This window comes from Gallinula chloropus (assembly GCF_964237585.1).
Source record: "Gallinula chloropus genome assembly, chromosome: 6".
Classification (NCBI taxonomy): domain Eukaryota; kingdom Metazoa; phylum Chordata; class Aves; order Gruiformes; family Rallidae; genus Gallinula; species Gallinula chloropus.
In genome coordinates, this window is record NC_140091.1 from 12,740,112 (window position 1) to 12,755,583 (window position 15,472).

Sequence of the window (15,472 nt, forward strand, 5' to 3'; positions counted from 1 at the left end):
CCTTCGACCTAGTCAACCCCTTGTCAGTTTCCTTGAAATTCGATCTTTACAGAGCCGAGGCAGTAACGGCAGCAGATCTCACTTCTGCCTTGAGCTGCGTGCTCATTGTGGCTCAGCTGTGCGGCCTGATGCAACCCTACCCTGACCTGTTGGTCGGACAGACCTGGCTGGTGGCAGAAAACACTGTGGTTGCATCTTGCCTTCAGCTTGGGCAGCTCCTGGGGCTCTAACAGCAATTTTTCAGAGTCTTCCACAAAAATTGGGCTAAATTCACTGGGCTTTGTAGAAGTCACCACAAGGTCAGGATGGGGGTTGTGCCAGCCTGTGGGCCAAGGGTGGCTTCTGCAGGGCAGAGCAGCCCCGGGGAGCAACAGGGAGAGCTGGGAAGAGAGGCCACCTTTGGTGGGAAGGAGAGGGCGATCTTTTGTCAAGATGCCTTGCAATAGACTTGCCTTTGGCACGTACATCCTTCAGAGCTGATGAATCATCAGATTTTTATTTCAATCTATTGAACCACTTCGTATGAGTCTTTCACTTCCACTAACTCATCCTGTCACCACCTTTGTTCAATTGCCTGATGCCTTCATTAGTGAAGATTCAGAATCTGCCCTGAACCATGGAAGCTATTTCCTGCTCTGTGTACTTGTCATCAGTAATGACTTTCTCAGACAGGAGCATATTTCCATGTATTGATGTCGGAATTTCAATAACATCACACTTGCTGTCTGAAAGCATCACTGGTTTCCTTGATAAAAATAATCACCTGTGATTAGATCACCTTTTCTTTCTGTGCTTAAAGCTAATGAACTTACACGCTTTCAAAGACTATAGCCACCAGCTGCTGTTGTACCTGAACATGTCTCCTGTGTGAACCTTTTATGAACACACTGAGAAGTGCTATGGGCACCTCTGTCCCTTGGTGCCTGCTTGAAACCTGCACTGTTGATCTTCCTGCTCCAGAAAACTAAATTAATTTAAGACTAGGGCTAAGGTTAAGCTTTTTCCGTGCCCTTTAAAATGCTTCTTCTTAGGTCTCTGATCATTCTCAGATGTGTTCAAGATGTATCAGTAATTTTAAAGGACAGGCAGCTATCTTTCAGCACACCTACTCATGCAATTTTATAATCTGATGAGTCGATTTAGTGCAGTTTAACTTTGATAGCTCCTAATTACCTCATGGAGTTGGTCAGCTAACATGTGACAGAAAGTCTCAACCTTTGAACTTCTTTATGTTTAGTTCTTTACATTTATTACAAAAATTCATCCTTTGGTATCATATGTTTCGGTCAATAGCTTTTCCCATAGAAATAAGGTAATTAGCTGTATGATGAATCTGTGAACCAAGGGTAAGTCCTGATGTTTGTACCAAATTAAAAATTAGGTCAAATGTTACCAAAAGGTAACTTCAGCTTACCAAGAACATTCCTGACATGAGATGTAAGTAACTTTTCTGTGAATAAAATTTAAAAGCATCCTATTCACTTAAAAACTCCTGAAGCTTCTGAAATTTTAATCACAGGGAACCTTAATTGTGTCATTCTTTGGAACACTTGACTTCACAGTTTTAATAACATTTTTTAAGATCACCGTGTATTATTTGCTACATAAGAAAAAAGGAGATGGAAAAAATGAACTCAAAATTTCTGTCAGGTAGCATTGGAATGATGTAAACATAGGTTATCACCTACAGATTCTATAAGCAGCTACCTGCCACTTGTGCTGAGCAATTGAGAACTGTAGTAAATTTTCCTTACAGGAAAGATTACTTACAGGGGATGAAATGTTTAAAATACTAGGTTACACCAACAGTCAGCATAGTTTAAGTACACTTGTTGGGTCAATCAATATTGCCGCTGTTTCTCATGTGTTACAGGTAGATGGTTCTGCATTCTACAGGAAGATTTAGTTGCCTCTTGATGTCAAAGCACAGCTGCAAACTCATCAGTCTTGTGTCACATGCTGTCTGCTGCAGCATGAACAATGTTTGGATCAACTACAGTCACACTGCAGTTGTTACTGTGACTGTAGGTGTTCAGGTCGTATTACTGCCTTTCCATCCCAGGGCAGAGACCGCAATGAGGTAGGGTGAGCTCAATTTCACAAGCTCATTGGAATATTCCAAAAGAACTGTCATTATTCTGTCTGAGTTATATGCCACATAACACACTGCATAGTTCACGTTTTTAGGTGTCTCTGGTTCACCTTCTGTATTCCCTTAGCCTACTTGAGTTTATTTTGTAATGGATCTATTTCTTCTGCCTTTTATTTCTTTACAGTCTCGTTCTTTCACAGGCTTCAGTATTCATCAGTCACACATGAGCATGCCAGTGCTTCAGGCATTATTCCTGGAGGTGGTATCACTTTTTTTAACTCTTTTTTTCTTTCTTTCCCTAGAAAAATAGTACCAAAAGCTTTGCCTTCATTTTTTTCATCTTTGTACCCTTAGGCAGTTCTCAATACAGCCCTGGTGCTTGCTTCCGTGCCTGTACTGGGATTTTTTGTCTAGAAATTAAGCTCTATGCTCTCTCCTGTAGTTTCTTCATTCTGGTTTGTTTTTATGCTAGTCACAGTATTGTTCATGCTCTGAGTCTCTTTAGCTTGACCTTTGCCTCAATGTTTCTTGTACCTCACACTCAGTCATTAGAAAAGACACCAAATGTGTATGCCAAAATGATCTCTAAATAAAGTAACTGTTTAAAAAGCTGCCATAACGGATGCACTTCTTGGTTCCCTTCCAGATTCTTTCCTCCTCCAGCAGGTTGCTCAGGTCCTAATCCTCTAACCTGTACCTTCCAGAAATTGGTCTCTAAGAGTCATCCACTAGCCTGCTTCTCTCCAGCCTGGAGCAAACAAACCTAGCCTTCCTCTGAGAAGGGGCAGCAATCCCAGGTGTTACCCCATAAGCTTGTAAGATGGGGATTTGCACCTGCTAGTTTCCCTGGCACTTTTTGACCACAAACATTTTCTCTATTCCAAAAATACCAATGACATATATTTAATTTTATTGGTATTAACCTTGATTGTATTACCTATATGTACCATAGAGTACTTCCTTCTATAGTCTTGATCCTTGTTCTGTTTCTTTTCCTGTTTTTATCAGACTTGCACGTACTGCCTAATAATTTTCCACTTTTATTTTTCCAAAAGAAAAATAAAAACAAACTCTTGCAATGAAGTCAACAAGACTGATTCTTAAGGAATCATCAATAATAGGTCAACTATATTATCTCACTAAAAAAAAAAGCAGATTTATTTCTTCATTTTGACTATCAACACAATAGATTAAAAAATTTGTACTGACCAAACAAGTCTACTAAAATTTGTTATTTGAGCTGATAAAATGTCTAGCTTCAAATATAGAACGTGAATGAAGCAACAGTAATCAAATTAATGAGTGATCTTACTCATTCGGGGTTTTTTTCTATTAGTAGCTTGACTACAGAATGTTTGTACTTTGAAAAGATTTACAATAGTGAAGTAATACTGGTAAAAAGTGTGCAAAAATGATCTGGTGAGAGTAATAGATACAGAAATTTCAAAGGCAAGTAACTTGACAGAAGTCTTGCTTCTAATATTATTGAGCTGAAACAATTGTACTGAACAGTGTTTATGAATAGATTCTTTTTGAACGCTAGTTAAACACAATAGAACCTAGACTTTTGTTCATCTGCAGCATCAAGTTGCTTACCTCTACATCAGAATCAAACTAGACAATATCTTTTACAGCTATTTACAAAGTGAGATTATAGACATATTTTTTTACAGCGGCTTTTGAGGTTAGAATAGAACACAGGCAAAAACCTTGAAACCTACAATGAAATTCAGTTGACATTTGTTCTTAACAAATTAACCATTTACCTTGTTATCAGTTCTGTTCTGTCATTAATGATGTTTATATCACCAGGCATGGAGCTTCCATAATATTGAATTGCGTAATAAGCCAGTGCTTTATCCTCAGAAGACATAAGGTTAGAAACCATTCCAACATCTTATCCTGTAGGTAAAATAAATAAAATACAAAAAAGCTGTGGCAGCTTGTTTACATAGATTGTTACTGTCCTGGTTCTGGCCAGGCCAGAGTCAACCTTCCCAAGCAGCCAGCACAGGTGAGCTGTGTTAGCCTGGGCTGCTAGGTATAATGGGAGTCATGAAATAAGAATGCACATCACATCTGGTGTCAGTGCATCAGTATTTTTCTCAATAGAAGGAACACTGAAAACTTTTGACAAAAAAAGTTTCTCACTTATAAAAATAACAAAATAAGTAAAAAATACTGCAGAAAAAAGTTAAAATTAAGCTCCCTGTTGTATTTTTCCATTAATATTTCAAAAGGGTTCATTCTCAAATAGAAAATTCATGGGCTTCTTAACTAGGAGCAAGATAAGAATCTTAATTAAATTGCCCTAAATAAAGCTAAGTTTATAGCCATGGTTTTACTCTTGATTTCATGCAGTGGATCTATCACATTTTTATTCCACTACCAGATCTGACATCTCTGTGATAAATCCATCACGTCCCAGGCACAACAAGAATCTGAATGTGTCGGGAAAGACCTTCCTGTCGTGATTGAGCTGAAGTACTCTCAGCTCCACTGGTTAAACTAACTCAAAGGGCTGTGTTGCTGTTGGATTCATTTTAGCTCCCAAACCATTACTTAAAACAATTGCATGTGTTCTTAAACTGCTCAACAGCCTGCAATCTGAATATACCCTTACATCTGCCAAGTGATTTTCTTCATTCACATTTTTTACCCCATTAGGGGCTACTCATCAGCTATTTCAGAAAACAAACACAAAAGGCTTGAAAATTACAGGCTGAATGCATCACTTTACCTGAAAAAATATTCGATTTAATATTATGAAATTGTATTAGAAATAAGATATACAATGAGCACTGAGTCAACTTTAAAGGTTATTCACATACCAAGTACAATAACATTGATTAACATTAAATATTTGAACAGTGACTAAAACTGAATCCAGTAAATTGCCAGGAAAGGTTATGTAGATCACCATGCAATGAGCACAGAAATGTTATTGGAATTGATTAGTAGAAGAGAAGAAAATTTAAGACAAATCAAAAAACAGGCCATTAAGAAGTTTAAAGAAATATTCTCCACAGAAGGAATAATTTAATTTTTAAAAATGTAAATATGCAATTTTTTTCCCCAGGAGTTATTGGGTAAAGGAGATCAAAAAAGCACAAAAAATTTCTAAACAAAAGCCCCCTTGTGCTTTTTAGAGTAGACAAAAGTCTCAATGGATCAGCAAACCTGATCCAAAATAATTTCCCCAACTACTCAAACTGTCTAAAGCAGAGAGTTTGGTTCCCTCTTTAGCTTTATTTATCAGGATGCTATAAAAGCTGCTATGGATCAGGTGGAAAGTACTCATGCTGAGCTAACTACACAGACGATCCTTCAATACACTATAAATTCTAACTCCAAGCTCTTTGAAATTAAAAGTACCTGTTTCTTTGAGCATATTTACTGGAAGCTGTTCCCAAGCAGAAACGCTAGAATGACTCCATAAATTGAAATCATAGTTCTTGGGAGCCAGATTTTGCTATGATTTATAAAAATGCAGTCTTGTTGAAATTTCCTTCTGTGTAGAAAGTCAGCAGAAAGCCTTTCACCGTTACAGTGCTGGCACTCAGTGCAAGGTGGAATCTTACTTAAAAGATTAAATGGGCTATTACTAAGCAGAAAGTCTGGGTGAAACCAAATAACACATTCAGCAAGAAAGTAATCTGGTGACTAGGCAAAACCCCAAAAACTTTCCTTTTTAAAAGCCAAATTGTGTGTCCTAATTTGATCAGGATATTGTGCTAACAGAAGAGAACTGCCCACAGGAGAATGCATTCAGTTATGAAATCTATTGAAGATTTTCTGTGTCCTTCTGCAATAATGAATAAAAAAACCCCAACACTACCTTTCATCTGCCTTTATCTTTGTGTTAAGGAGTGTCTCCGGATGAGATTTTTCTAGCTGAAAGAAGCCATTAAGAAAAAGCCCTAGTGATAACAAGAATCATCAATACATGAATATGTGCCTGTTGTTTCCACGTATCTGTCCTGTTCTGTGACCCAAACTGTTTTAGCTGCTAAATATCTGTTAAATGAAAATGTAAAAGCTACGTTTACTGCAGTTAATGACCTTTTACATTTTAAGATAGGTATTCAAATTTACATGTTCATTTGAGGTGATTGATTTCTGTGTGGAGAAAAGACACCAGTCAGTCAATTTCAACTAATCAGTACCTTAATGGATGCATTTGTAAAAGTATATATCAGCAAAAATCATCTTCCTGTACTTTAACTCTTTGATAGTTATCAATTAATTCCTTAAACAAAATTTTTCTCATTATAATAATATGTAAATGCTGGGGGGGAGGGAGGAAGCAAACACAAAACCACAACAAAAAAACTTGCACTTAAAAAAAAAGATTACTAAAAATACTTTACTAAAGAATAACCATTAGGTGTTTACATATTAAAGATTTAAAGCACCAGAGCCTTCTATGTACCCCCATTCTGTAGACTGGTTCATGTAGCAATTTCAGCAGGCTTTTGCCTCATCACCCTGACCCAGCCCAAAGGAGTAAGTTCAGGGTCAGTGAAATGGGCAGACTCCCTACAGCTCGGTGGCTCAAAAGCCCAAATAGCACAGCCTAAGTCAAACCTGACCAGGGATTAATTGAATATGTGCTTGTCTCAGATTCCAGAGATTATAAAGGTGGCTTAAATCCGCATTTGGGACTTCCTCTTTTCATTTTTAACGGGTTATTAACTTTCTGGGCTAAGAATCTGACTTTGTACCAATGGATTAATCAATGGGAAAAGAAGAATCTTTCTGCTGGAACTCCCAAGTCATTCGACCCAAGCTTTCATTAAAAAGATCCATAGTTTAAGCATGTCAAATACATATTGCTTACCAAAGTCCATTAGCTGCATGTTTATAATAAACATATAACTCAAAAAAATTACACACACATATATATATACACATACACACACATATATATATATATTTTGCAGATATGGCAAGGTATGCTCTCTTTGTGGACTGCAAGAATTCCAGATTGAAGTTTCACAAACAGCACTTTAAAAGAACAAATGAAGATTATCCTTTCCAAAATAATGGCATCACAATCATGACATGAGGTTAGGGGTACGTATCTTCACTTGCTACATAGCTTTGGAATAAAGATAACTGTTTGACTTTCCTAAATATAAAAATAATAAAGGCTTTGCATCTGTATGGCACCTCTTACTGCAAGAACTCAAAGGATACAGTGTTAATTTCATGTCATATTGAAACCAGGAGATTTTATATCGTATTCCAAAATTTTGGGTGTTGCACTCCACATTCATTTTTGCTCTTTCATCTGATTCTGTTTGCCTGCTCATTTCTGCAAGTTAGGGAAAACATTTTCAGTGGTTTGGGTTGTTGTATGTTATCATGTCATGAGAAGCATTTTTAATACAGGTTCTTTAATGTGGCTGGATATTTATCACAAGATTCTACAAGAGTATTTAAAATTAAGGATGCTGAACACACTTTGCCTGCCTTATATCCTCATCTAGGAATCAGAACAGTATAAACCATCTTTGCCATTTCTTTCAGTAATTCTGTATTTAGTTATGAAGATTTAAAATTGCCATATTTGTTTTCAAATCCTTCTGCAAAATAAATTCATTCATTAGACTATTTATCTGCTCAGAATTCTAGAAACCAAATATATTTTCTCTCTCAGAGGAAATCTTCATAGGTTCATAAATGAAAAAATTGTTTTGGAAGGGGACACATTTGTGTGTGTGTGTGTGTTAGAAATACTGAATGGTAAAATCATCTTTTTCTCAGAAGTTGTTCATAACACTGTTTCCTTAAGAGAAAAAAGGTAGGAAAGCTGTATAGTCTACAAGTCATGATTATCTTTTCTCTAGCCTAGAGGCTGAGTGAATAACAAGTTCCAGCAGAAAGCCAGGAAAATGCAGTACAATATCATTAATTGTCAATCAACTTATATAGAACAATAAAATGTCAGCTACACTACAGGGTAATTTTAGAAATTCTGTCCAAACCAGACGTGGAGGTCATTTAGCTGTAGTTCAAAAGATTCTTGAAATATTCAGAACTTCCCCAAATACTGTCAAGTCATTGGTGTGATTGCTAATAAATTAATTTCTGATTTATCAGATAGAAACTATTCAAACACATGGTAAAGTTAATAACATCTTAGTTCTTCAGTATCCCACTGTAGTCTGAGTGCTGTGAAAGACATTTTTAAGGCTGCAAATTTCAAGACAGCAATATTTTAAATTTTTAGTAAATCAGAACAAGGAACATATTAGTGATTCCAGTTTTACAGCATAACTTGAATAAAAGGAAAATAAAGATACCAAGGCCTGCATCGTGTACCCACAAGCATCCAGAATAGACAAGTAAAAACATCTGAAGTGTGATCGCTTTTTCAAATACACAGGAGTCAAAATATTTTTAATTGTTTTTTCCTGAACATTTATGAATAAATATGAAAGCTGCAGTCACAGAATTTGTCACATGTTCAGCTCTGTCATTTTGTAGTAATCTGCCTCTTGAGACAAGTTTGCAGAGGAGCAGAAGTTTTTAAGAAGCTCTCCTGAAAACAGCTATCCTTAACAAGCCTCTCTTGAATCCTGCCTTGTGTCATGACTCCAGCATCCAGCCAGAGTATATTTGCTTTCCAGAACACAACTGCCTCATTTCTTACAAGATATTAGTAAGACAGGGCCAAGGGTCCTGTTCAGCACTGCAATTGAACAGCTACTTAGTTTTATTGGATAGCATGACAAGAAAAAAATGTCTCAGTGATTCAAGAAGAGCTGATTATCATTAGTAATTTCAAATTTAAAACTACTCAGCATCAGGCTCTATCCATTCTCAGGGTAAACTCTTCTTCCATTTAGCCAAAAGTTTTCAACCCCTGCTTTCTGAATCTGACTTCAACTATCATATGACAATTTCATCAACTGTTCTGTTATCTTTGCTAATAAGCCATCTGGCAGGGTGTCATCTTCTACTGAAAACAGGTGTTTGATCCAATTCTCATTTGTTATACTGTCAAGAAAGCATTCACTGAAGTTGGTGACTAAATTCAGGCAATGTTCTTGTACGTCAGCAGAAAGTCAGGATGAATTTTGAATTAACATTAAAAAATTTCCATGGTTAACACATTTGCCAATTTCTATCATGTTGTCTTTCAACTCATCATTAAGATGCAATTTCTTTATCTTGCTCCTGTTCTATATTCTGATTTTTGTCTAATTATTATGTAATGTGCATATTTTAATCTCTATATATTGAATCCTATTCATTGTGATGCAAGAACAAAAAGTTCAGTGGTTGAGTTCAAGAACCTTAGGTTGTTGAAGATCAATTTAACTCAATCAAAATTAAAATTCCCCCCACAAAAACTTTGTTCCTTATAATAGAAGTCATAGTTATGAACTAATACCTGCCTAAGTTACAGCCTTTATAGGTTTAGAATAGAGGCTTTGGACAGTCATTTCCTACTGCATTATGAACTATGAAAAACAGAGCTTTAACACTAAGAAACAATGTTATTTAACAACAAAAGAACAAACACCAGTGGCTGACTGACATTTTGTCAGTTGCTGCTTTGTGGCAAACACTGGATACACACAGAATGTGGGAATAGGTGACTTCTTGTACCAGAACACTGCAGTTATTGCTGTGATCACTCAACAAGAGCACATGTTGACATTATTCCAGTGTGAATCCTAATTATTAAAAAAGTTATGTCACTAAACAAGATTTTTTTTTTCTTTTATTCTTTGGCACACATGCACAGCCCAAACAAAATTAATACTGCTTTTGTTTGACTACAACAAAACACAAATCTCTCTGTAAATAACCTGTGGGCCTTTTCCTACTTGAAAAAAAGCCCAGCCAGGAGTCTTTCAAGACTCAAGGTTTAAAAAAAAACTTAAATCAGACTGACTTGCACCTTTTATCTATTGAGATTACAATGTGTTGTGCCACTGTAAAGATACAAGTATCAAAAAATGTTGAAGGTTACTTATGTGAGCTATCTCTGAAATCCTGAAATCATGGTTAGATGCTGGCACTATTTTAAATACATTTAACTTTCTATTAAAAAAAATATATTACCAAGAGGCTCATCTTTTCAAGACCTGTACTTTGAATCAAGGTGATGTTCAAGTAGGGAAGATTTTTGCTTTATGATTGAATAAAATATTATAGAAATAGTGTCGTAAGGCACAGGTCTATTATACCACCGGAATAAACCCCAAACAGTAGCAGAGAGTCACACTTTCAAACAATCTTACGCTCAAGATGGGCTTGAATTATTTTCTGTACCCCACGACCACACACAAGTCATCATTATTCAGTTCAAGCCTGTGTTATTAACTGAATTGTGCTCTGTATGTTTGTGTTTGGTTTTTTTTCTACAGCTACCCAAATTTCCTTAGTTCATAAAAAGTAAAGAAGATGAACTGAAATTGCTTTATTGTCAGTTATCTATTTGGGGACAATTCATAGGTTAGGACCTTCAAATCTGTGGTTGGATGCTTAGGATGAAAAGGCAAGGAAATTAAGACTTTATTGGGAAAGATAGCACAGCACATCTGAGTCATTGAAAATTTGGTATCAAATTATTCGGAGTGTTTATTAATCAGTTACTGGAAAATGGTAACTGAGGAAAATAAACTAACCCTCCCAAAAAGCAATTTCTGTAACACAGAGGAGCTGGGGATGTGTGGGGACGTGTGTGTGTTGGGAGAGGGACTTTCTGTTTACAGGAAGCTGTAACAGACCAGACTGAAAGTCTGTGTAAGCTGCCAGTCTGTGCTCTCACCACTAGTGACCAGCTGTCTTAGGGTCTGAGTTGGAAACAAGGAAAACCTCTACAGGATCTCCTGCCTTCCATCTGCCTGAGGCTTAAGGACTTCCTGAGGTGGTAACCTTGAATTTATTAAGTTACAAAATGCCTGTACAATATCCTCATACTATCTAATTACTAGGAGCCAGATCGAGGCTAAGGACTTAAATAGAAAAATATGTATGACAACTGGGAATTACTTAAGAAATGCTAACAAAACAGCCCAAACAGCAACAGCCTATGACTAGGGAAAAAAAAAAAAAGACAAAAAAAAGACAGCACTAATTAAAAACAATTTTGCTTGAAAATAAAGATACATAAGAATAACATCTCTAATAAATATTGGAAGTTGCAGGAATTATATGTGAGAAATTTAAAAACTGTAAAAAAAAAATAAGAAGGGAAACAAAATGACATAAACCCCAATGGTCAGAGGGGTGAAACAGCATTTACAAGAGCCGTTTTTTCTGAACAGAAAAAAAAAAAAGGATCCTAACAGCATTATTGGAAGATGCTTGCAGAAATATAACAAAAGCAATTGGAAGCCTTCAAAAATATTTCTGTTCTGTGTATAGAGAAATAATGAGATGATGCAATTATACCATAGGAGGATGATGAAACGTTCTTCCTTACACTTGTAGTCAGGTAAGTTTTATAATCGTAGCCGCTAAAAACCACCGAGTGAATCTGCGTATTTGGATAACTTGTAGTGGAGTTTGAAAACAGCTGGAAAGGACATTTTGGTCCTCCAAGACCCCCATGAAATATTTGCATGTTGGGAATGTGTTAGGCCAGAACTTTAAAAGGGGAATTGCAGGCCTGTCCGTCTAATGTGGAACTTAGTAAAAAACCCAGAACTGGTAAGAACTTACTGGAACACTGTTTATATGGAGTTTAATTAAGGTTGGTCAATGCCAGGTTTTGAAAATAGATCCTCTCAGGTATATCCACAGATAATTGTTTGAGGACTGTTGTGGCTGATGAACTAAAAAGGGCTGATCTGAAGGCATTTATTTACTGCTGCAGGATATTTTGCTTAGGAAACCTGAATGAAGCAAAATTAATCCATTTAATGACTAATTGACTGGTCTCCAAAGTGAAGTGTAAATGGGGAATATTGTGTTTCTGGTTTGATCCCATGGGAGCTGTGTTTGGACCATGTGCTGTACGGCAGTTTTATTGATTTAAAAAAAGAAAGAATCACTGCTACTTCTGGCAGATAACAGTGTGGTAACTGTGAGTGGTAACTCACAAAGGGGACAGCTTATTGGGACTGAGCAAGCTGACTTCTTGGTAAAATGTATTAATTTACAGATCAAAGAATAAAGAGCAGGTGTTGATCCTACAGTGGAGGAATCTATGTGAGAAAATAAAGTGGCAGGTGGAGCTGCTGGGAGCCTGGTAGGTAACCAGCTATAAAGGTGAACCCCATTGCAACACCAAGGCCAGGGCAGAAATGCCACCTCTCCAAGTGAAAACAACTGAATGAGGACTGTGATGATGTTCTAGGAAGGCTGAAGCACATCAGTACCTGGCACTGGTGGGACTGTTTCTGGAACAGCATGTTCCACTTGATGCCTTCCCTGAAGATGCCTGATGATAAACTGGAAGGAGTTCAGGGAAGGGACACAAGAATGATTACACTGTAATTGGAAAACAAAAGCTAAAGCTATGTAGTTTATAAAAACAAAGGTTAAGGAGTGATCATAGCATATTTATTCTGCCCTCAGTAGACTGAAATATACACCCTTCTGAGCAGCAGCACCTACCTTCTTTCTTCCCTCCCAAGCTTTATCCATCTTAGTGTCCACAAAAGTTACACAAATGTCAGTTCTGGGACTTGGTGAAAATTAGACCCAGAGATTAGATTAGATTTTTCTAGGTAGAATTTTCATTACCTTTCAATTAGTGATTTAGTTCACTTAAGTAAGCTGTTTAGATAGCAGTAGAAAAGAAAAATAAAAGGTTAAGCAAAGCAGACAAGAAAGGGGAAGGAAAAGTGTTGGTTTAAAAAAATCCTGTTAACAACACTGTAGCAAAAGTTCAGAAACATGTTTTTCATTAAAATGAAAAGATCGTTTTAGTAGTCTTGGATTAATTTACACCACACTAGGCATAGTACAGGGCTGTATATAAATTCTGCATTTACATTAAAATGCATGTTATTTCTTGAACAGAAGCATATAATTCAGCATATTCTATTAAAAAGGCTACACATCATTTTTTTTAACTTACAGAATCTACAAAATCAGACTTTCCACATACCTTGCCCCAGCCTGTATAAGTGCATCAATCCAAGGACATCGGTTCTGACTTAATAATGACATCTAGCAGAGCAGCAGCTTAGTGAAAAATGACAGCCACTAGTGCTTGCACAGACACTAGACAAAAAACTAGAAGACACATAAATACTGGGGGATTCTGAAGTGATTTCTGGAAACATAGAACCTAATTAAGCTTTGACTGAAGGCTATGGGTGTAAGGTAATTGGTTTAACCAGGAAGAAGAGAAGGCCCAGAACAGCATATTCCAGCTGATCCCATACTAATTTCGTATCAGTTCTGCTTCATGTATTTACTGGAGGAGCCAACGAGAATGAGAATGAAATTGGCCCAATGGTATAGGATCCACAAGTTTTCACAATAACTTTCCAGAACCATTATCACATTGATAGCAAAATTTTGTTCTTCCTACTGTAACTTCTCCCCCTGCAGAAGGAGGCAGTGGTAGAAGTATAACTAAATTGATCCTTCAGCCATATGCCGGTACCACGAAGATCTGCCTGTACCTTCAATGCTCAGGAGGTCAGGTGCATATTCCCATTTCTGGGAACTTTTTTTGCATTCCCTACTATTTCCTATGGCTGTAAGACCATGTCATTTCCATCCACACTTTTCATCAGATACTGTTCAATGACAAACAGCTAGCCTTCTAACAGCTGCCTTTATGTTACCTACATACATGAAATGAACTCACAAATACCCCAGCTTTATATTTAGTTAATATATTCTTAATCCATTGCTGCCAATGCTCTTCAGAGCCTTTGAGAAGCATCCACCTGTGACCCTGCTTCAATACGGGGATTTTGCCAAAGGCAAACACATAACAAATTACTTCTAGAAGGAGGTACCATATTATTAGATCCAAAAATATCCTTTCTAGATAGATTTCACACATTCAGTCTGACAGATTTCCTAAATGGCCATATTTTTTCTGAGGTGGTAATTTCTGCAACATAGAATTTTATTTTGTCCAACAAAAATCAGATTAGCTCGAAATCACTCTTTTTTTGAACACTAATTTATATGTGCATAATGATAATGGGTTTATGGCAGAACAGTCAGAATTTTTATTTTCTGTTAGAATTATCTAGCAGCAAAGTGCCTACAGTAAAAACCAAGCATCTCAGACAGGGCTTTACACAAAAATTTTTCACATTCCTGAGGAAGATGCCATAGAAAGCATGTGAAAGGAAGTATCTTTCTCTATCAATCCATGACATTGGGTAAGATACTAATTTACCCATAAATGTTGAATATGCTGAAAGCCTATAAATGGAAATTGTCTGAGACAATGATAACACAGCTAATATTTTTGTATTAACTAAAAAACCCCAAACATCAAAACCTCCAAATGTTAAAACCACAGCTCTGCCTTCCTAAATAGAATGGCTTCTTCCATTAGCCTTCCCTAGGAAAGATCCTATTTTAAGAAAATATCTATTCAATTCAATTCATTCTTCCTCTTGTCAAGCTTTATTTGAAGTATTTTAAAAGCACTTATATGTCCTATCTTTTGATTAGGTCATTGGAGACTACTCTATTTTATTGTACTCAATCAAAACTTTGGTTGTATTAAAATCTTAGCAAGGGAAAGTAACATTAAAGCCACATCCAGAGCTCATGGGAGGGTGAGAAAGACAGCAGATGAAATGAATGCTGATTAACCTCTCCAGCAAATACTAAGGTCTTCCTTAAACATGAGAGGTGCCCAATTCAGAGACATTACTGCAACATATCTAAGTGGACACCACTGGATTCATAGAAAATGAAGCCGGAAAGGATCTTAAAAACTTCTTTCCTGAGACACTTCAGCTGAAGTGGAGAATAAACCATCCATCAGTGGACTGCTGCGAAGGGATGTTAGTGGCTGCCCTTCAAGTGGAAGTTTCTGTGTCTCACTGGGTCACTTGGAAAACCTTCCAGTCCAATTTGTCAGAGGATCATGGGGCTGCCCCTGGGGCAGCCTTTAGCGGTTTGGAGAATAAGCAAGGACTAGAAGCCTCTCCAGGAGAGAAAAAGTGTCTGCATAACAAGCTGGAGGCAGGGCAGTTTAAGCATAGAAGCAGCAAAACATGGCTTCAGCTGAGAAGGAGAAGCTTGTCGACTGTTATCGTTCCACAAATCACACACAAGGGGGAGAGGCTTCTTAAAGGTCTCCTGTGAAAACCTATCCTATGTTTGAAAAATACAGAGATAGGGAAAGCTCATGTTTTTTACAAGCTTACACTATGTAAAGCCATTTCTGTTAGGTGTGCATCAGTGAAACTACATGCATGTTGTATTTTA